Source organism: Stenella coeruleoalba, assembly GCF_951394435.1.
Source record: "Stenella coeruleoalba genome assembly, chromosome: 1".
In the NCBI taxonomy this organism is placed as follows: domain Eukaryota; kingdom Metazoa; phylum Chordata; class Mammalia; order Artiodactyla; family Delphinidae; genus Stenella; species Stenella coeruleoalba.
The window spans coordinates 182,850,177-182,861,297 of record NC_137169.1 but is presented as its reverse complement, the minus strand read 5'-3'; the positions used below and the strand labels follow the sequence as shown (position 1 = coordinate 182,861,297).

General features: G+C 37.8%; 1 long non-coding RNA gene and 1 pseudogene across 6 annotated transcripts; one reads left to right on the top strand and one right to left on the bottom strand.

Annotated features, from left to right (window-relative positions):
• Positions 1-60: 60 nt before the first annotated feature.
• Positions 61-10,905, bottom strand: LOC307190698. 5 transcript variants are annotated; one of them, XR_013829520.1, is made up of 13 exons: positions 10,890-10,905; positions 10,265-10,317; positions 10,033-10,065; positions 9,787-9,828; positions 9,414-9,466; positions 9,060-9,098; positions 8,742-8,782; positions 8,536-8,565; positions 8,287-8,339; positions 7,576-7,603; positions 7,351-7,390; positions 3,913-7,173; positions 61-586 (listed from the first exon to the last, which is right to left on the bottom strand). It is a non-coding gene; the product is annotated as an uncharacterized lncRNA (long non-coding RNA). The 5 variants fall into 5 exon arrangements; XR_013829524.1 differs by lacking the exon at positions 10,890-10,905 and adding an exon at positions 10,733-10,873; XR_013829523.1 differs by lacking the exon at positions 10,890-10,905 and having other exon boundaries at positions 10,265-10,873.
• Positions 2,796-3,919, top strand: LOC307194300 (ADP-ribosylation factor-like protein 5A; annotated as a pseudogene). The gene is made up of 2 exons: positions 2,796-2,868; positions 3,177-3,919. The product of its transcript is annotated as an ADP-ribosylation factor-like protein 5A (transcript).
• Positions 10,906-11,121: the final 216 nt, after the last annotated feature.

Here is an 11,121-nt window from a genome sequence, read left to right as displayed (position 1 = left end):
CAGCCTCATCAAGAGAATCCTATAAAGGAAGCTGGATAATGACACTTCAGCTATCAACATAATATAGTGAGAAGCAACATGATATAAAGTAAAAAATCACTGAAATAAAAGTCACAAGATCTTAATCAGTGCTTTACCTTGCAAGTTGTATAAACCTCTCTTAGCGTCCCTTCCTGCATGTGTGAAATGTAAGCAGTACTTGCCCTGGCTCCCTCACTGGCCTCTTCTTGCCAGAATCCTAGGAGATAATATATGTGGAAGATAGTGTGAGTAAAAATGCTTTGAAAAACTTTAAAGCATTACTTAAATGTAAGATGGTGATATTATTATCCATCTGTAAACAGTATACAGATATATCTATGTATTTTATAGTTTAAGGTTAAACAAAACTGACATCTGTGGTAAAAGGAAAACAGTAATTTCATTAATCAGTATTCTGCTTATATTTCTATTTTTTAAAATAATCATTAATCCCTGAATAACACTTTCCCTCAATTATAAGTAACTGAAAATATTAATTGACCTTAAACCAACCTCAAATGTAGAAAAGTGAACACTGAAACTCATCGTGATTTTCTTACACGTTCTGTTGACACAAATAAAGGCTTATAATTAATTAGCAGTTATAAAATGGGAATAAGTCCTTGATTAATGACATTGTTCTTTTCTACTTTATCTTCACTTTTGCCTTGACATTCTTTTGATTTACAATTTACACCAGATATCAGTCTTATATTCCAGCCTATTTTTCTCAGTGCTGTAAGCAGTTTGATACTACAATCTTTCTGTTTGAAAATAAAATCAGCTTTGCTTCCAGGTCTAATTTGTTATGCTCAATAGGCTGTGAAGAGTGTGCCCTTCACTGATGCCATTAAGTGGAGCTTTTCCCAAAAGTTTGTCCTTTAACCCAGTCTCTCCCCATTTGTGGATGTACTCTGGAGCCAGCAAATTCTTGCTGGCAGAGTTCTTATGGTGAGAAAGGCATCCAACTCTGCCTACCCTTTCTCAGTGGAGGGCATTTCTAGAGATGCCCTGTATTAGGAAAGAAAATGCAACTTTACATTCATTTACCCCACATCTGCATTACCTAGTTTCTAAATATCATAAATTTACTATTAACTGTTTAGAACCTAATTCTGACCAAAATATTGTCTTTCTATCCTGGAAATGAGAGTTACAGAAGATACCCAAAATCCAGAGACTATTTTCTAGGCTACAGACACCAAAGGCCCCAAGTCCCCAGATGTCATACAATCTCGTGTTGGCATCACAGAGACCTAGTCACTTTGGGCATCACTCAGCTTTTCTTCAGTCCTGCCTGTCAGGAAAAAGAAAAGCTTTTTCTGAAATCCAGGGAAATGTCACTATTTTTTTTTTTTTTTTTTTTTTTTTTTGGCCACACCACGCAGCTTGCGGGATCTTAGTTCCCTGACCAGGGATTGAACCCAGGCCCTCAGAAGTAAAAGCGTGGAGTCCTAACCACTGGACTGCCAGGGAATTCCCATTAATTAAATATTTTCTCAAAAATAAAGAACCTAGTTACTGATAAAGTTGGAAACAACACAACCAGAGTTTTGGAACACACAAACTGATTGTAAACTGTAAGCCAGGTTTCAGTTCCAAGTCCAATCTCCCCAGCCTCCTAGGGAATTTAGATTTATTCTATGTTGCAAGTTTTAAAAACAAAGTAAGCAACTGCCAGCTACAATATCGATAGTTATCACTGGCTTCAAGAGAGCTTTGTCTTATGAGCAATTTCTCCTTGTTGGGAAGAGATGTGTTAGATGATGAGTGTGACGTTTTATGCTCGTGGGCTTTGGCTTTTATGTCATTTTATGCTCATGGGCTTTGGCGGAATAAAACAATGCATCTATACAGCTGCACTGTCTTTTCCCAGAGTTCCCCTCTCTGAAGAACCAGAACTGTGACACTGATCACATTCCTTGCTGCTGATTTTTTGTTAAGCCTAACTCATCCTAAAGATGCTGCCTTAAGGATACTTTTTTCTTGTTTCATGGAAAGTGAGTTATTTCATGACATGAGAAATAACCAGTACACAATAAAAATATTAGATGGGATACCTGTATAATAATTGCATATGTAAGGCATACATTAAGTGCACTTCTAAGTCAGTCTTCTGTGTTTAAGACGATGGACTTAGTAGAAACAACTTGAGTTGGACATAACTGGATTTAATTCCTGGCTTTAACACTCTCTAGTTATGCAACCTTGGCCCAGTCATTTAACCTCTTTAGGCTCCTGTATCTTTACCTAGAATAGCAGTTCTCAAACATTTTGGTCTCAGGACTACTTACACTCTAAAAATTATTGAGGATCCCAAAGAGTTCTATATAGCTCTTTTATTGTAGCAGGAATTAAGATTTAAGATTAAGATTTAACCCATTACATGCTAGCAAAAATAGTACATTTTTATTTTTAAATTATTTTCCCAAACAAAAATTAGTGAGAAGAGTGACATTGTTTCTGCAGATCTTTTTGATTTCTGGTTTAACAAAAGATACCGGATTCTCATATCTGATTCTGCATTCCATCTGTTGTGATATGTTGTTTTGGTTGAAATAGCTGAAGAAAATTTGGTCTCACATAAATATGAAGTTAGAAGAGCGAGGAGTATTTTAATAGCCTTCTCTGAAAATTATGGATATTCTTCTTTGATACTACACCAAAACTTGACAGGTTTCTTAAAGGTTAGTTGCAATGTGTAATCTGCAATCATATTGGTAAATTTTTCTAAAATCCATTGGTCTGTCTTATATTTTGAATACAACTGTGTTATGCATGGTTTTGTAACACTGCACATTGATCATTTGAAAAATACTGGATCACTGAATTATGCAGATCGTCCAGGTGTTGACAAATTTCATTAAACAATATCTAAAAAATCACATTGATTAACATCATGACTGATCTCATCCTAAGTCTTTAAGTATGGAGGTGTAAGTGCACAGTGACAGATACAAGCTTTCCAAAATTGTAATTTTCATTTGAAAGCTTGAATTTTATCTTTGACAACTAATACCATCAGATTTTTTCCCAAACTCATTTGTTTTTTGAGAAAATATCTGCCAGTATCTGTGGCCTGGGCTTTGGTCTCTCTCCAGTTCCAAGGAAGAGGCTGAGACTCTGGCGCATCTCTGCCTTCCCTTCTGCCTGAGTGGGAGAGGCCAGGTGGCCCTGGTGGCTGGAGGGGGCCTGCTGCCTAAGAACGTGTATTCTCTTCACCAGGATAGGGAGACTGTTCAACCACCAGGAGCACATACTTATCATTGTTGGACTGCATAATGCAGAGAGAACTACCATCCTTTACCAGTTTTCTGTGAATGAAGTTGTACATGCATTCCTTACAATAGGAAGCAATGTAGAAGAAATAGTGATTAATAATACACATTTCATAATGTGGGATACTGGTGGCCAAGAGTCTCTTCGTTCTTCCTGGAACACTTCTTACACTAACAGTTTGTAATAACTGTTGTGGACAGTACAGACAGAGAAAGGATTGCTGTAACTGAGAAACTCTATAAAATGTTAGCCCATGAAGACCTAAGGAAAGCTGTATTGCTGCTTTTTGCTAATGAACAAGATGTTAAAGAATGCATGGCTATAGTAGAAATCTCCCAGTTTTTGAAAATATTTCTGATATATATTAAAGATCATTTGTGGCATATGCAGGTATTCTGTGCTCTTACTGACCAGGGATTATGCCAAGGACTTGAATGGATGACATCATGATTTAAGATTAGATGATCTCTACTGCCCTCTTCTCGTAGCTTTTGTATAATTGAAAACTGCAAAAATTAATAGTTTAGATATATTTACAATGAACCGATTTAAACTTTTTCTATAAGAAGAAAAATTAAGACCACTTCTTTGAAAACAAAGATGAACTCTCACCTTCCAATCTGCTTTCTCATTAGTTCCTTCCAAAGCAAGGTTTTAAAGCTGTGATGGACATTTTTCTCATAATGAATCTCTCAGGACATTGTATAAGCTGTGTTAAGTACAAAGGGAGAGGGGGAGAGGAAGACACTTTTAACTTTGAGTCTTATTATCAGTATAATCCTCCCTAGTTGAATGTTCTCTTATTTTCCCACTAAGTCAAAATGCAGATCACAGATACTCGGTTTCCAATATTTTAAAATGTAATGTTACTTATGAAAAGTATTTTGCATAAGGTTGTATATGTATTGTGTGTATACAGCAAGTTCAAGTTAATGACTTTATGTTCTTAAGAAAAGTGAATAACACAAAAATTAATAATATCCTTACTTATGAGTACTGGCATTGGTGTTAGAGACATTTTACAGGTATCCTCTGTATTCTCTGTATTGTACTAACCAACCCCAAACCATTGAGCTGCCCTTTAAAGAAAAAAAGGAAAAAGCTTGACATTTTGTACCTAATTTTTTGGTTGATCAAATCACATACATAGAAACATGTAATCCAAATGAGTGGATTATCTATCAAAGTCTTGGCTTAGTAGTACAAATAGGCAGAATTACACATTGAGCAATTATCACATTCTTCCCTTTGTTGGGCCTTATGCCATGTAAATTACTGAGTACAGGCACATCTTTTATTGCACTTAGCTTTTTTTTTTATTGTGCTTTACAGATAGTGCATTTTTTGTTTTATGGCAACCCCGAAGTCTAGCAAGTCTATCCACTCCATTTTTCCAATAGCATTTGCTCACTTGTCTCAGTGTCACATTTTGGTAATTCTTGCAATATTTAAAGCTTTTTCATTATTATATTTGCATTGGGTATCTGTGATCAGTGATCTTTGATGTTACTACTATGACTCACTGAAGGCTGAGATGGTTAGCATCTTTTAGCAGTCAAGTTTTGTTTCATTTCGGCTGCGCCTCGTGGCTCACAGGATCTTAGTTCCCCGGTTCAATCCCTGAACCGGGGCCACGGCAGTGAAAGTGTCAAGTCCTAACCACTGGACTGCCAGGGAATTCCCAGCAGTCAAATATTTTTAAAGTATGTTTAACACAATATTAAAATCTACTATACTTCTTTTTTTAATGTACATCTTTTTTAAAGATATAATGCTATTGCACACTTAGACTATAGTGTACACATAACTTTTACATGTACTGGGAAAGCAATTCTGTGACTTGCTTTATTGTGATGGTCTGGAACTGAACTCACAATTATTTCCAAGGTGTGCCTATTAAGTGTAAATCCACTAATCAGCCAGTCGTGATAAAAGTTATCAAGTGATTTTTTTTTTCAGCATTAATTGAAAACCATTGTGTGAAATGTCATCCCAGAGAATTATCACCATATATTATCAAATTTAGCAAGAGTCTTCCTGGGTATTTAATTATATGTCAAGCATTTAAAGTGAACTTGAGATAAAAGCGTATTTTCCAAGCAATGAAGATAATTTAATTTGAAATCTTATTGCTTAGAAGTTGGAATAGTTTGAGGGTTTTTTTGTTTGTAAGTTTTATCTTCTTACACTACTTAATACTTTTAAGGATTTGGTTTAAAACTGATCAACATGCTGTATTTTTACTAAGTAACTTGGCCCAACATACCCTTTGTTTGCTTAGGGTTTTTTCCCAGTATCTTAAAGTTGAAGGTATTTTTGTTACACTACCTTACCCTTGTTTTAAAACATATTTTTGGATACTTTTTATATATCTTTTATGCCTTGAAAAGCTGCAGGCTAATCCAAACTGTCATGTTTTAGAATATTCAAGAAATAGCTACTCTTCTTTTAGATTTCATTCAGAATTTTGATGAGTAATAGCACATGCAATGTTGACAGAAATTTTCTAATATGAAATAATCCAAGCAGGCATGGGAGATCAGTAGACCCACTATAGTACTATACCTCTAAGAGACCCGAGCATCCATGGATTTTGGTATCCACAGGGGGACCTGGAACCAACCCCCCAGATACCAAGGGGTAACTAACACTTTAATATTTGGTCAACTTGCAGGGAGTTTCCTGGTGGTCTGGTGGTTAGGATTAGGTGCATTCACTGCTGTGGCCCGGATTCAATCTCAGGGGCAACAGAGATCCCACGGTTCACAGCGCAGCCAAAAAAAATCTTGTCAACTTGCTTTTATATATAAACTGGTGTTTTGACTAGTTTTTAGAATAGTGTTTCAGTCAGTGGGAGTTTGAAGTAAACGTTTTGGCATGCAACTAAGACTTAAAACCCCAATTTAATGTTCCTACACACTCAAATGCCAAATTAGAAAGCAAGCTGAAATTTAACTGGCAGGTTACTTACTTTTTAGGTGTTCCCAGAGCTAATGGTTTCCTTGGTATTTAGGAACTAACCAGCAACTCACTAGTTCACTAATTTTCTCGTTAACTTGAACAAACATTCCCCCCCTCCCAGAAATTTGCAGAACAAGTACCCATTTTCTGAAGGACATTATAACCACAGTATTACTGATCTCATTCTTAAAGATCTCACTGTTCTAGGTTTTTCAATATGCATCTTCTAAATAGCACTGAAACCAATTCCTACACCAGTTTCCGCATCAACACTTGCCAGACCCAATCACCCTGGTGCTTACTACAGCAAATGGAGATTTTTCCCAGTTTCTGCACTCCTACCACTTAACATAAAGAGCTTCTGCTTTCCTCTGCAATTTTCAACAATGTATTTTAATGACTTAATTGCCCATTTTGAAAATTAAGGATCATTAAAGTTCCTGTGTTCTTTCAACATTTTCATTCCTACGGAACTTTCTTGCACAGCACAAAGGTGGTTCAAGCTCATCTTTCACTTTTCCAGCCTCAGGCTACAATTCCAATGGTTGGTTTTCAACTGTGACAAACTGACCCAGGCACTTCACATTAAATCACAGAAAATTTCTGCAAAAAATATGCCGTTGGGTCAATTACAAAAATGTCCTATTTCCCTTCGTTCATCTCATTAAATTGAAATGAGCACACTTCAGATGGTTCATAAATATTTATTAAAATTCAAAGTTGGAGAATTCCCTGGTGGTCCAGTGGTTAGGGCTCTGCGCGTCCACTGCAGGGGGCACAGGTACACTCCCTGGTGGGGGAACTAAGATCCTACAAGCCACATGGTGTACAGCATGGCCAATAAATACAATAGGCTTTAAAAAAAATTGAAAGTTGTTTCCTCTCCTATCCCATGAGCATCCATCCAGCTGCCTGCAAGAACAGAGAAACCATTTTAAGTCCCATTTCCATGCCAATTCTAATTGCATTTGGGATACACAGAATTATCAGATCTTTGAACATCATCAAGCAATCAGTGAGAGAGTTCAAGTTGGGGTGAGATCATCATGTATTCTGGAACCAAACAGTACTGATATTTTCAAGCCTCACCTGTCAACCGTTAAGATGCATGACTGCTGTCATAAATGCCCTGAAAAATAAAGACCATATATGTCAAATCACAGTAGAAGGGAAAAAACTTGTGATACTTGTTGATAAAGTAACCTCAGAATCAAAATGGAACGGTTTTACAGTGATATCATTCTATTCATTTGGCAGAATCATCACATCACTGGTTACATTCTAACTCACCATATATACCATAGACTGACTGACCTTGAAATCTTCAGGGTAACACATGTGCCTGTTTGAAAATGAAAAATAAAAGCCTTGTTTAAAATTTGCCCTTTCTCCCATTTTTTGTAGCCGATTTTTAAATTTTTCAAAGAATTCTAGGGCAGTGAACCTATTCTGTGCAAGGTAGATCTTTGTCACAATACATTTGTCCAAACCCAGAGAATGTACAACACCATGAGTGAACCCCAACGTACTACTGGACTCTGGGTGAAAAAATGTGTCAACATAGGTTCAAAATTTTAAGTCCCACTCTGGTGGTAGATGATGATGGGGAGGATGCTATATGGGAACCTACTGTTCAATTTTGCTATGAATCTAAAACTGCTCTGAGAAATGACTATCAAAAATAATCCGCTAAATTATTCATTCTGGTGTAATCTATAGTATATGCCATAAAAATTTCCTCACGTTAGCCTGTTTTTATCCAGAATGTAAATTCCTAATCCTGAAATTAACAGTACAGAACATCTGCATGCGCCGTTACACTTATCCAAATCCCTGAGTATTTCTGTGAGACAGTGGCTGATTTCCACTTTCATGGGTATATAAACAGAATTGTTGCAGCCAGATACATCAGATAGGAGCGAAAGACAGTATTTGCTCATCACTGTTAGTCTGCTGAACTATGTTATCATCATTGTATCGGCTTTATACCACAAAACACAGAAACCAAACTTGAGACTTCTATACCTTTGCTTAAAAGGTCTTGCTCCCTGCGTTGTAGCCAGTACCTCTCTTGTCACCTGCAAAAATTTAATGAAATTTAATCAAACTGAATAGGTAGTTAATAGGTAGATTTCAAAAATTTTCCAGATACTGTTTCAGTATTTAAAAATCTTCATTCTTTGTCAGAGAGATTCCCATCTGTTTAATTTTTAAAAAATCATCACTAACAGCATCTTGCTCAGTAACTAGATAAGACTGATAAAACATACATACCTTTATATAAAAGATCTCCAAAATTTGCACCTGCAAAGAAGTATTTCTTTAAACACACTTCACAACAGCTTAACACTAAAGCCTGTTTATTTCTCAACGGTCCAACACCAGAAAACACTAACATAGGCCAACAACTACTAAGACCAGCACATTTTCGGAATATAAACCCAAATGCCAGGAGCCAAAGAACTGTTTTCATGTCTTACCCCAAGCAAGCCATCCATAGATAAAAACGTGTACCCAGGATCTATGAGAGAAATGATACACCTTTCATTAAAATGTCAATCTTACTGTTAAATTCTTCTCACATTTGTCACAGGGTTCTTCAGTGTTAGATTTGTCTACATGCTCATTTCAGGTCAGACATTTGCTCAACATCATTACAAAAACCCTGTTCAGAGCATGCTCAACATGCACTTGCAAACCAGACATAGGAAATTAGCTTGGTAGTTAAGCATTCCACTTTATCAGCATTCTCAGTTAACAGTTGAGGTTACTAAATTGTTTTTAACATTAATGCTTACCAAAAAGTTGGCCCGGACAGGTCAAGGATTCAAGTCCACCTAAGAAATGAGAGTGGTTTTATAACAGCCAAATCAGTTTTCTCTCCACAAATCTAAAAAGTGCCTGAAATCAGATAGAGCTAATTAAGACCTTCATGTTCAGTCAGTATTTGCTTATCATCACACAGGCTGCTCTCACAAATTAAGACAGTACAAGGATCTGGCTTTTATTTAATGTATTCAGCACACTGTTCAAGCACTTTATGGGAAGACTGCTTCCTGTGCATTAGAAGGCAACCCTAAAAAGCCATTAGTGGCATTCTTTGTCATGCTTGCCCTGTCACCAATGTTTAGTTCAGTTACAATTTTACTTACCCCTTGAACTTTCAGCTTAGTGCCTACATAGTGCTTAACTTCCTGCATAGTGCCTACAAAAAGAAAAACTAGTTAGTAGTGGTATTTTACTTACACTATCAGCAAAAGTTTTACTAACTCAGATACAACAAACAAATGGTATTATCTTTTTCATGATTCAGTCTGTTGAACTATGCAACCATCATAGTGTCTGTTTCTTCAGATTCCCCCTCATACTAAATATAAAACTAGAGTGCAGCAATTTAAGTTTGAAAAAAAGGTGAGGAAAACCCTAATATAAGCACCAACATTGACTTGGCAATTTGTAACCCCTTATAAAAAGAAAAGAATTCAAAGTACTAGATAAACATGGACTATAAAAAAGGTTTCTCACCTCTTTGCCCATGGATACAGCATTAAGCTTGTGCTTTAAGACCTGTGAAGAAAACAGTTTCATATAAACTTGGGTGCAATCTCTATGTTCTCTAAACCACCATTTTGTGTGCCTCAGTTAGCATAACGGTGGTAATAATTCTCGTCACCCTCACAGTCAAGAGTAGCAAATAAACTGTCATCATTGTGGCACATTCACTGGACTTTCAATCTAACTTCCCTTTTTCAGGGAATCTCAGTAACTCACCCCAGCAGCGGTTCTCATCCCTTTGGTACACAACTAGAAAATAGACAAAGAATAATCCAATAAAACATGCTGTGCTGCTAAGTTAATCGCTAATGTCGTTAAGCAGTTAAGCCTCAGAATAGAATTTTTCAGAAATCCCTTCTGCCCACTACTCTTAAAACATCACAGGCTTAGCATAAAGACCACATCTAAGCAGATTTCATTCTTCCCACTGTAGTTAGCCGTTACTTACCCGTCCACCAGAAGCCATCAAAAGCCACATTGCATTCATGCCTGGCACCGTTCCTAGGAAAGATTAGGTATTTAAAAAATTAATTTTGTTTTAAACCTAAGTTTAAACCTTACGTCGTTTCCATACCATGTAAGCAAGTCGTTTCCACCACCCATAATTGCGCGAGAGCATTCCACATAATTAGGATTAAGAACCACTGACGGAAATAATGGTGCAGTGCGGAATGCAGCCTTTAGAGAACCACGTGGCCTTCCTGAGAGCAAGTGGCTGAAGGAGACTCGGGCCTAAGTCTTTAACAAAGACCCACTCGGTGACTCGGCACGCGCCGCCATCAGAGCCGTTGGCATTCATCAACAGTCTCAGATGTCCCTACCAACACAGGCTTCATCAGAGGCAGAGCCCGCGAGCCCGCGTTTTTCCGCAGTTCGGCCCAACAACCCGAGGAGTATAATTAGGTCGCGCCCGCACCCAACTCGCAATCCTCCACCATCTTCATCTTGTGAACCGTGCGAAGGCCTGCGACTGGCCTAGAAATGCCAGCCGTCTTGAAAAGATCGTAACTGCCAAGAGCTGGAGGCCTCTCAGGGTAAGAACTTACTTAACAGCACACAAAAGACACACATACCAAGAGCCGTCCTGTACCTTCTAAAGACCGAGATGGCGTCCAGGCGCCTGTATATAAGGATTCTATTCCATGACGTCATGACGCAGACTCTCCGCCAGCGTCGGCTTCAACTCCTCCCCCTCTCATTCTCTTCCTCCTTCAGCAGCACCTCCGTCCAGTCCTCTAAGCCCGCCCCCTAGGCCCCGCCCCCTGGCCGCGCCCCGGGGCGGGGACACGACCGCCCACGTGATGC